Genomic DNA, 12,027 nt, shown 5'->3' with positions numbered 1-12,027 from the left:
AAAAATTTTCAAAAGTCAAGAAAATTATTTTTTATTGATCTAAAGCAATATTTTTTTCTTTTGATATAACATGAAAATATCTAAAAATGGCATCTCAAAAACTTTGTTGTTTTAAAAATCAATAAATAATCTTGAAATCAAATCTTCATTAAGCTATATTCCAATTAATTTGATATCAAAACATAAACTAGAAGGTGATGAATATACCAATAAAATCTGTGTCAAAGAAAAAAAGATAAAATAAAAATAAAAAAATATACAAATTAAAAAGGTATTAAAATGGCTTCTTGCCAAAAGACAAGAAAACTTGAGACTTTTGAATATAGACCTGAAGCAAGATAGGACTTGATAAAATATTTGATTTGAAAAGAATTATGAAGGCTTCAACAATGATCAAATAATAAGGTGGTCATTCCGCCTTGATATAAGATACTATCAATGGCTGAGAGGACCTATCAACTATCTTCAAAGAGAATAAAGATCAAAATATGTGGTAAACATAATTCATTATATCTTCAATTTCCTCAACATATAATAACCGCTCTTTATAGAATTTATTCCTAAAAGAGAAGGTAATATCACAATTATACATGTTTATTCTAATATTTATCTATATGATTGAATAGAAGTAAATATAAATAGATTTATTTCATGATATTTTCTAGAAATCTACCTAAAAGCTTCATAGACACTGTTTTGACTTAACATGTGTTTGTAATTCATTGGTAGGTTAGAAATTCAGTCAACAAGTTAAGCATGTGTTACTAGCTTACAAAACAATATAAGTATATGGTGCACATAAAAAAAACTTGCTTTGTAAGTTAAAATACATATCTTGTAAAGTCAACACATTTTGGAGGTCCTTATAGGATATTGCTATGTAGCTCTTAGTTAATAGTATATATAGAAATAAGAGTGAAGTCTTCTTTACTCTTGTCAATACTATTCTAGTCATTAGTCTTCTTTTTTTTTGGCAATAATCATTGTAATTTAATACTATATCATCTTTGAATGATTTTCCAATCTTTTCAAGTGATTTAAGAGTGTATTGACATTTAATTCTTTGAGGTTCATGTCCTTGACAGTAGTAGCATATCCAACAGTATAAATTATGGATGTCTTTTGTTCCATAGAAAATTGCAAAGTTAGCAAGAAATTTAATAGAAGTGCTTATTGCAACATCTTCTATAGTTATTACCACAAAGTGGAGAGTCTTGTTGTAAATACATTGATTTTTTATAAGAGAGAGATAATAGTTTACCAACATCTTAGAATAATCAACTAGCAATATCTTTGATATCAATTATAGACTTGATCAAGACCTCATACTCAGTAGAAAGGTTATTAAACATGCACTCTCCACTAGGATCACCATTATTGACCTCTTGTGCATCTCCAATACACTTGAATTTTGTGACTTATACTATTCCTAACATGCTAAACTTCCTTGTGAGTTTTTGATAGCTTTAGCATTGCTGTAATAGATGAGAATTAAAGTTACCAAATACATGTGAACAAATCACATACATTCTTAGACATATATGAATTCATGTCAAAATTAATATAGAGGTTTTATGCCATTAAAATATGTTTTGAAATCTTTTGTAGATAATATTTTAGTTCAAAAATATTATCCACTCTACTTAATATCATGCACAATTTATAACATTTGTACAAAATATTCATTATTGAAAAAAAAAAAATGTGATTTTAATGAAAGTTGTTATAATCTAAACTAAGCATGTATGTTGAATTTATTTTATTTTTGCCTTCTTATTATCTTTCTTGAAGATGCATCAATATTAATGACATTTAAAAGGATAGTAGAAAGTGAATGTTGATGCTTCTACTAGGATTTATTGAAGGAATTATCTAAAATATGTTATAAATTACATAAAGCTTTAAATATAATTAAACCCTCACATTAAAACTAAATCTAAATTGATTTAATATCCTAATCTAAAAATTGACAATAATTAACATGCTATTTCAATGTTGAAATTTTATTCAAATTTTAAGAATGTACTGAAAGAAAAATTTCAAATTCATGGAATCATACAAAAGAAATGTGTGAATTTTTTTTCTCTCTTAATAGTTCATTAAGTTTGAGTTTTATTTTTATAATTGAGTGTGCAAAGTCAACATATGATATTCAAATTATGATTGATTATAGAAGTAAAATAATATCTGATTACCTCACTACATAAGACAAAAAAATATTAAAAATTGTATTTATTTATTCCTTAAGATTTCTTTAATTTTACCTTGCTATTATTACAAAATAAAATTAAGATGAATCATTATGTTTTGCTATTGTAGTTTTTATTCTTTTGCATCAATCAATTTTGATTGTGTTAAAGTATGGAAATTGCAAAAACAAGATTCTAATGACTTTAATAGAATCCTAAATAAATTTTGATTAAACCTTAACAATCAAAATTAAAATTTAATTAAATTCAAATAAAGCCTTAATTTTTATATAAAAGACACATAAATAATATTTAAAAAATAATAAAAATCCTTAAAATAATAAAAATAGAAATATTGAATAAATCTTAAATACATTTTAATAAAATTATAATGTATTTCTAAAAAATTCTAAATAAATCCTAATAAAATTCTAAATCCTAAATCAAATCCTACAACAAATTATAACTTCAATAATCAATAATATAACCATGGATTTGGATCCAAAATTTTCACACTTTTGAATCATCCAGTTGAAAATAAGTACAAATAAATTGAAGAAGATTGAACATATAAAATAGAAGTTAAACCTTATAATCTACTATGTTATCAGCCGACTTCTTTCTCTACCTTTGATGCCAATCTTTTAGCTCCAATATCTCTTGATTTCATTGTTCAATTGCTTTCAAATTATACATAAAATTTAAAAATTGATTTTAGTATTAGTAAAAAATATTTTAATTCGATTCAATTTATGAATTATTGTAAAATTTAGAAATCCTCAATAATCTTTTAAATTCTAATTTCTTAGATTTTAATACTTTAAAATTTTAATAATCATCAAATAAAATTTTTAATTAAGTTGAAACTTTAAAAAAATCATGCAACAAAATTATGATTATATATTTTTAAATTTTTACCTATAAATCATCTACTAATTTTACAAAAATTTCCAAAGTATAAATTCTTTATATTTTTCAAAACCAAAAGTTACTCCAAAATAATTTTGACTTTGAAAAGCCTTTATAAATTTATTACAAAATTAAATTATTCATAATCAATATTTACAGATTTTTATTCTAATTTTCTTTTAAATCATGCTCTATGTTTTGCCAAAAAAGCCTAGAATTGCCGTAGATATAGAGTTTTGTGCCTAAAGGTCTGATTTTGACCCTTTTTTATAACTAGTCATCTTTGGATATCAATTCTTGATTTTGTAAGTTAATCTTATATACAAACTAATTTTAAATTTCTTCTAAAGATTCTTATATTATTTATTTTTATAATCTACTTTGTTTGGCTTCATTTATAGCCATATAAAATAAGTAGAAATCTTTTTTATAAAAAGACGGTATTAACACTAAATACTATTACAAACTTCATATCTTTTACCTATGTATTACTATTATGTTTTTCAATTGGGCTCTTTTAAAATAGAATCTATATTTTTTTCTTTTATCATATAGTTATATTATATCATAATACTAGCTTGTGTTACAAGAGGGCTTAGAATGTCATGGTGATGTTGCAAGAACATGTAGTGAGTAGTCTAAGAGGGTAGAAATTTTGGACGTGTGAGTGAGTATCAAAGACATGAACTGGAAGATAATGCATAAATCAATGAAATCTGTGTCAAAGAAAAAATGAAAAAATAGAAATAAAGAAGTATATATATTAAAAAAGGAATAGAATGGCTTATTACCAAAAGATAAGAAAACTATAGACTCTTGAATCTAGACCAAAAACAAGAAAAGAATTGATAAGAGTGAAGAAGGCTTCATTTTTGTCTCTATATGTATTATCTAATCAGGGGCTATGTGGCAATATTTTATAGGACTTCTAATATGTATTGATTTTGTAGGATACATGCCTTGACTTATAAGGCAAGTTTTTCTATGTGTGGGCCACATAGTTAGTTTGGTCTTCAAGCTAACAACATGTGTGGTACATGGCCAACTTGATGACTATATTTTTAAATCAAAAAGTCAATAATTGACACCTATGAAGTCAAAGTAGTATCTATGAAGCTTCTTAGAAGCTTATATAGAAGATATTATAGAATTAACTTTCTTTTATATACTTCTACTTTCTTCTATCTATTTATATAGATAATTACTTGGTTACATGTGTTTGTCGATGACATTACCTCGCCTTGTCGGAACAAGTTCTATGAGGAGTAGTCATCATGAGAAAATCTATGATGCGACATATTGTTTTTACTATATACTTAGATCTTTGTTCTCTTTGAGGATGGTTGATAGGGCCTTTGAACTTTGGATAGTCTTTTATACTAGAGGAGGTACACTATTGTGTAATTTGATTATTATTGAGGGCTTCATAACTTCCTTCAAATAAAATATTTGGAACACCATGAAGAGTTATTTTTACATCTAATAAAATTACTAAACATCAAGAGTCTCTACCAAGGTTGCGATTCCAAATACATTGTATCTCTCCATCTATTCGAGGAAAAATGTATTCTTAAAGATCTTCATTTCGATTGGTCATCTTGAAAGTTGTAACAATCACAATGTTTTAGTTGGCAGGTCAACATATGAAGGCTCTTGAATCAAATCTGCTAATTAATGATTCTCCATCTTTTTAGCATCACAAATACAAAAAAACTACAAATCAGGATTGAAAATAGAATGTTAACTTGCGTAGATCTTATTTCATTTATAAAGAAGATGTTTATTTTGATTTTGATAGAAGTTGTCGATGAAAAGCGTCCACTACCTTTGCTGCATTTAGAAGATCCTTTACTGGCTCTCATGTGTGTTCACTAATATCATATGTGTGCCAATGGATAAGATATTTTAATTTATTTTGGCGGCGCTTGGAATCTAAGACCTCTTCCACTTCAAACTCTTCATTATTGTGTGCTTCTATAAGAAGAGGTCGAGCTTATCTTCTTCTTGATATGTATACTATCTTGTATAGTTCAAGAAAAAACTTATGGAATATTAGATGGATTTTTATTGACTCCGATAAGTGTAAATGATATGCAACTGGATCGATTTGTGTATGAATACGAAATGATCTAAGCTTACTATAGTCCAACTTATCACAAAGAAAAGTGGTCTTGATATTGTGACAAAGTAACCATATCTTGTCATCCATGCAAAATGCTCGTTGTTCTTTTTGATAGACATACGTATTGATCTTTTATTGTTCTTGAGCTTTTTTTAATTGTGCCTTCATTAATGCATGTAGCTTTGACAAATGATTTTTCAAATCTTTTGTTGCAAGATTATCAGCTTTTGAAAAGTCAAAAGTATCAAGTTGCAAAAGATAACCATAATTGGCAAAGAAAGGTATTTGTTTTGTTGAAAAATTTATCATGTTATTATAAGCAAACTTTACCAATGACAAGAGAATTGTCCAATCATCTTGTTGGTAGTTGATGGTACATCTTAAATATTCCTTCAAAACTTAATTAACATGCTCTATTTATCCATCAGTTTGAAGATGAAATACTGAAGATAGTTTTATATCTATTTTTAGAATTTTAAAAAGAATTTGCCAAAATCTTAATATAAATTGAGTTCCTCTATTAGATATAATATCTTTGGATAATCCATGATAGCGATAGATGTTGTTAAGAAAGAATTTAGTTATTTTTTTACTTATGATAGATTTTGTATATGATAGAAAATGTGCCATCTTGATAAAATGATCTACTATCATGAATATAGAGTCATAAGAACTTGAAATTGGAAGACCTGTGATAAAATCTATAGAAACAAAAGATCATAGTTGTTTTTGAATTAATAATGGTTGAAAAAGTCCATAAGGTCAATCACGAGGAGTTTTTGATTTTGAACAAATGTCGTAGGATTGAACAAAGTCTTTGACACCCTTCCACATTTGGGGCAACCAAAAATCTCTGGATATAAGCTCCAAAGTCTTATTGTATCCAAAATGTCTTGTTGTTAAAAAGTTGTGATGTGCTTGAAGAACATGTAATCATGCTTTTTCTTTTGGAACATATAATCGAACTTTAAAATAGAGTAGGTTATTTTTGAACTCAAACCTAGAAGTATCTTGAGACTTAGAAAAATGATTCTTAATATTATAAATAAAAAGATCAGAAGACATACTTAATTGGATTTGTTTCATAAGGATTGAATCAACAGTCAATGTTGATTTCATTACTTGAAGATGAAAATGCTTTGGCTTCTAGAAAATCATTCTTTGTTGATCAAAAGATACATCTTCTTTTTTTGGTACAAGAAAAAAAATGTCTAAAAAAGACGTCTAACAAACCTTATTTTTTGGATTGATATATAATCTAAAAATCAAATCTTGATAAAGACATGCTTTAATGGGCTTGGCGATGATTTAAAACATGTATTGATATATAATACTCAAGATTCTTGTGATGCGTATATATAGTGACTAGATTTGAAGCGCCTTCTACATGATGATGCCATTCTTGAAATGAATCCATAATTGCAAGAAGTTCTTTGTTGTAGATTTCATAATTAATCTTAGCTATTAAAAAAAATTTAGAGTGAAAAGCTATTAAGTGAATTTTATCATCTATTCCTATTTGTGATAATATGGCATCCTAAGCAAAGTCTGATATGTCTATTTCTATAAAAAATGCCTTAAAAAAGTTGACACGATACAAGATTGGTGCAAAAATAAAAATTGACTTCAAAGTTTTAAAAGATGCTTCAACTTCTTTATTCCATTCAAGTTTATCATTGCAAGTCAAACGTGTAAGTGGAGCTGCAACTTGACAGAAGACTTTGATGAAGATCCAATAATAGTTGGCAAAGACTAAAAAATATTGGACATTTCTTACCGTTTTTGAAATCTTCCAATTCATAATTGTTTGAATTTTTTTAGGATCCATCATAAGTTCATCATTTGAAATGATGTATCATAAGAAGTTAGCTTGAGTAGTGTAGAATATACACTTTTCTATCTTGGCATAGAACCCCACATTTCTTAATTTTTGTAACACAAGATATAATTATCACTTTACTTATCCTACAAATTCCTTTCAAAATAAACTTGTAGAGAGGGATTCAAATGCAAGGAAAGACTAAGCGCATGTGTTCTACTTGTTAGGATCATACAATTAACTGTATTCCAAATAATTAAAAACATCAAGGAACACCACAATATTTTCCACTTCCTAATAGTACTCCGCCATCACTGATAACAATAACGTGTAATCCCTCACTATCCTAAAAGACAATACATAATCATTCCATAATCCAAACACTGGAATCCTTCACTACTAGCTATCCTTCTCAAGATACTTCTTCACAGAATTCTAGACTCAACAGATTCCTTCTCATGAATCACTCTCAATTCCCAATATTCAATGTATTATAATCCTTTCATTCATATCCATTCTTTACAAATATTTCCAATTATTCTCTTTCAATTTACTATTGTATAATTCAATATTCAATAAATTGAAGTCTTTCTTTAATAATATCGAATCTCTTTTCATTCCAAAATATTACTTCATATTTTTGAGAAATTATCCGTAATTCTTCTTCTACAAAGAAAACAAAATCCAAGAAATAAACAAAGAAAGAAGTAGCACTAAGCTTACCCTGGCTCATGACTATCACAATCTGGCACTTAAACTAACTTCTACAACTCTTTTATATTTTTCCCTGATTTTTTAGATTCTAATCATAATTTTGTAATTAACTATTTTTAATAATTAATTCAATTATCCATCTTCCTAAATTACCTATTCTATAGACTATTAATATATTTTACAAATATCTTTCAAAAACGAATTAATATCTATTCTACACAAGGCAAACAAGAAATTCATGTTCATCTTTATTCTTAGAATAGATCAAGTTATTGTCCAAATAATAGATAACAAAATCGTCCAAAAACTCTCAAAAAATATCATTCATTAGATGTTGAAAAGCTACCACTACATTTGTAAGTCGAAAAGATATGACGTTGTATTCAAAATGACCTATTTAATTTGAAATGCAGTCTTCTATTCATCTCCTTCTTTAATATATATTAAATTATATGCTTTCCATAGATGTATTTTTATATAGATCTTAGCTTGATTTAGTTGATTGTCACAGACACAGAAATACGGACTCGAGATCTAACAAGAAGTTCAAGAAGAACTGGCAAGAACTAGATTAATCAGATGAGAACAACACCAAAGGGGTGAGCTAGAGCTCCAAAAGATGTGTTGTCAAGATTGAAGAACTCTTCAGCCTCGATTCCAATATATACTCCTATTTATGAAGCTTCTCAAGTAACTTCTACCAACTAAGAAGCTTCTAGAAGTTTCGAGAGACTTGCTTCTAGAAGGTTCTAGAAACTTGTCTTTAGAAGGTTCTAGAAACTTGTCTCTAAAAGGTTCTAAGCACTATGTCCCTAACATCACCCCCTCCTTTAGCTTCAAGGTCTCTGAAAAGCAATGTTGTTGTTAATCAGTACCAACGCAAGAAAATGAAAATCTGTCGCATAACGTCTGCTATGAACTTCAATTGTTGTTCACGAGGCAAGTGGTTCATCGGCCCTTGAAGCCAACGGTAGTGGCCTACTCCTTCAACTTTTAACCAAGCATGAACTTCTGTGTCCTCATTGTGAAATTGTCCTGCAAACACGCCTTCTGGCTGACCGTCGTAAGCAGGCTCGGACTCAAATACAATCACCAGTGATCGGTTACTCGGTATCCTCCGTCGTCGTCATAGTGTAGGCAGTTCTTTATCTCGAAGTCGCCTTCGTGAGCTAGTCGGTTGAGATAATCTGACTGGCATAGTGTCTATCTCTTGGCTATCCATATCAGAAGACCAAACTATGGCTACTGAAAAAATTCTATTTCATCTTGGAGAAAATAACTACATCAACTATGAATTTTGGTAGTGCTCTCCCCTTTTCTTATATTCTTGGGTGAGCAAGCTTCAGAAAAAAGCTATCGTCGAACCGGCTTAGGTTTATGAGGATGTTGTCGATGAAACTCCTGTATCTTTTGTGGCGCATTAGCGAGATTTTCAACTGGCTCCCATGTTCGCTCATTAATGTTGTAGCCGCACCAATGAACAAGATACTCCAACTTGCCCCACCTTCGCCATGAATCCAGTACCTTTTCAACCTCGTATTCCTCATGGTTCTCGATCTCAATACTATGTGACAGACATTGTACTCTTCCAGGAAAAGACAACTCTCGATAAGGCTCTAACAGAGAGACATGAAAGACTGGATGTACCTTCATAGAAGCCGGTAATTCCAGACTGTGCACCACTGGATTGATTTGCTTCTGGATGATAAATGGTCCCAATCTTTGATAGTCCAACTTATCACATGGTCGACTTGTCTTGATATTCCGTCAAAGAAGCCATGCTTTATCTCCAATTTTGAAAGTAGGTGCTTGATTCCGAAATCTATCTATGGACGCCTTGTAGAATTCTTGAGCGGATTGTAATTGAAGCTTCAACGTATTTTGAAGCTCTGATAGTTGTTTCGCAAATCCTTCAGCTGCTGGATTGTTATTTGTTGATGGACTCAATAAATCAAGCTTCGAATGATACCCATAGTTGGAAAAGAATGGTGTGTATTGAATCGACGCATGGAGGGTGTTGTTATATGCAAACTCGGCTAGCGGCAGATATGTGGTCAAATTGTCTTGCTAATAATTGATGCTACATCGTAAGTATTGTTCCAAGACTTGGTTCACCCATTCCGTTTGGCCGTCTGTTTGGAGATGAAAAGTTGAAGAAAGCTTGATATCCACCTTCAGTATCTCAAAGAGAGATCTCCAAAACTTTAATACGAACTAAGTTCCTCGATCTGATATGATATCAACTGATAGTCCATGATATCGATATACATTATCGAGAAAGAGTCTTGCTGTGACTTCACTGGACGATGTCTTCTTGCAAGGAACAAAGTGCGCCATCTTTGTAAGTCGATCTACCACGACAAAGATGTTGTCAAATGAGTTCGATGATGGAAGATCCATTATGAAGTCCATAGAAACTGAAGACCTTGGTCAACGTGGAATCGGCAATGGCTGTAGGAGTCCTTAAGGGTGATGTCGAAGAATCTTGGAACTTGAATAGATGTCGCAAGAGAGGACAAAATCTTTCACATCCTTTCACATTTGGGGCCACCAAAAATCTCGAGAAATAAGCTCCAAGGTCTTGTTGAATCCAAAATGTCCCACAGTTGGAAAATCGTGGCGAGATTGAAGAACTCGGAGTCGTGTTGGTCCTTTTGGGATATACAACTGCTCCTCAAAGTATAAAAGATCTCCCTCCACCTTGAATTTGTCGTCATTGGTACGCTGCTTGATATCAATGGCTACTGAATCTTTAATGGTCGCAACACGTACTTGATTCAAGAAGTCTGTATCAATTGGCACAATAGTAGCGCAAAGCTGAAATTACTTTGACTTCAACAAGGTCATACATTGTTGATCAAACACTTCTTCTCCAACCTTTGGTACAAGATACGATCTCCTCGATAAGGTATCAGATAGTCCTTGCTGCTTTCCAGGTCGATCAGTGATAATAAAATCGAACCTAGATATCAACATACTCTACTGAGCTTGACGTTGATTTAAAACTCGAGCTGACATGAAATACTCCAAATTCTTGTGATCTGTGTATATGAATACTAGGTGTGCAGCTCCTTCAAAAAAATGATGCCATTCTTGGAAAGAATCCACTATAGCAAGAAGTTCCTTATCGTAGATCTCATAATTGATTTCAACAGCAGAGAACTTTCGAGAATAGAATGCAACCAGATGGAGCTTCTCGTCTTCTCCCATTTGTGAAAGTACAACTCCCAAAGCAAAATCCGAAGCATCAGTTTCTAAATAAAAGGCCTTTGTAAAGTCTGGATGTACTAAGATTGGAGCCGTAGTAAATGCGGTTTTTAAGTCTTGAAATGCCTTCTCCACTAGAGGTCCCCATTCCAGCTTATCCTTGCATGTCAACCGAGTGAGAAGAGCAGCAACTTGAGAGTAATTCTTGATGAAGATCCGATAGAAGTTGGCAAAGCCAAGAAAGTATTGTACATCTCTAACCATCTTTGGAACCTCCCAGGACACGATTGCTTCCACCTACTTGGGGTCCATCTTCAAGCCTTTCGTAGTCGCAACGAACCCCAAAAACTCCATCTTTATTTGATGAAATAAACACTTCTCCAACTTGGCATATAGTCTTCACTCGCGTAGTTTCTCCAAGACCAAACAAACGTACTTTTCATGCTTTTCCTCATTTTTGGAAAATATCAAAATATCATCCAAATAGATGACAACAAAATCATCAAGGTACTCTAGAAAAATGTCATTCATCATATGTTGAAAGACCGCTGGAGTATTGGTAAGACCAAACGGAATGACATTATATTCAAAATGACCATACCTTGTATGGAACGTTGTCTTCCACTCATCTCCTTCCTTGATTCGTACGAGGTTGTAAGCTCCCCTTAGATCAATTTTTGTAAAGATCCTTGCACGTCCAAGTTGTTCTAAGAGTCTAGAAATCAAAGGTAACGGGTAATGATTCTTCTTTGTTACCTTGTTGAGGCCTCGATAGTCCACGCACATCCGCAATGAGCCATCTTTCTTCTTCACAAATAAGATGGGTGCTCCAACTAACAATTTTGAATGATGGATAAAGTTCTTGGCTAGATTCTCGTCGATATACTTCCGCAACTCTGCCAACTTCGTCTACGATAGATTGTAGATTGGGCCAAAAGGCGGTTGAGCTTCTTCCTTTAAATCTATGGCACAATCATATGGTCTGTGTTTCGATAACATGTCGGTATTTTTCTTTTGAAACACGTCTTTAAAATCCTTATATTGCTCAGGTATACTTATTGTCGAGA

Source organism: Physcomitrium patens, chromosome 14 (assembly GCF_059467195.1).
Source record: "Physcomitrium patens ecotype Gransden chromosome 14, ASM5946719v1, whole genome shotgun sequence".
Classification (NCBI taxonomy): Eukaryota; Viridiplantae; Streptophyta; class Bryopsida; order Funariales; family Funariaceae; genus Physcomitrium; species Physcomitrium patens.
The sequence above is the reverse complement of the archived record's forward strand: the minus strand, read 5'-3'. Positions refer to the sequence as shown.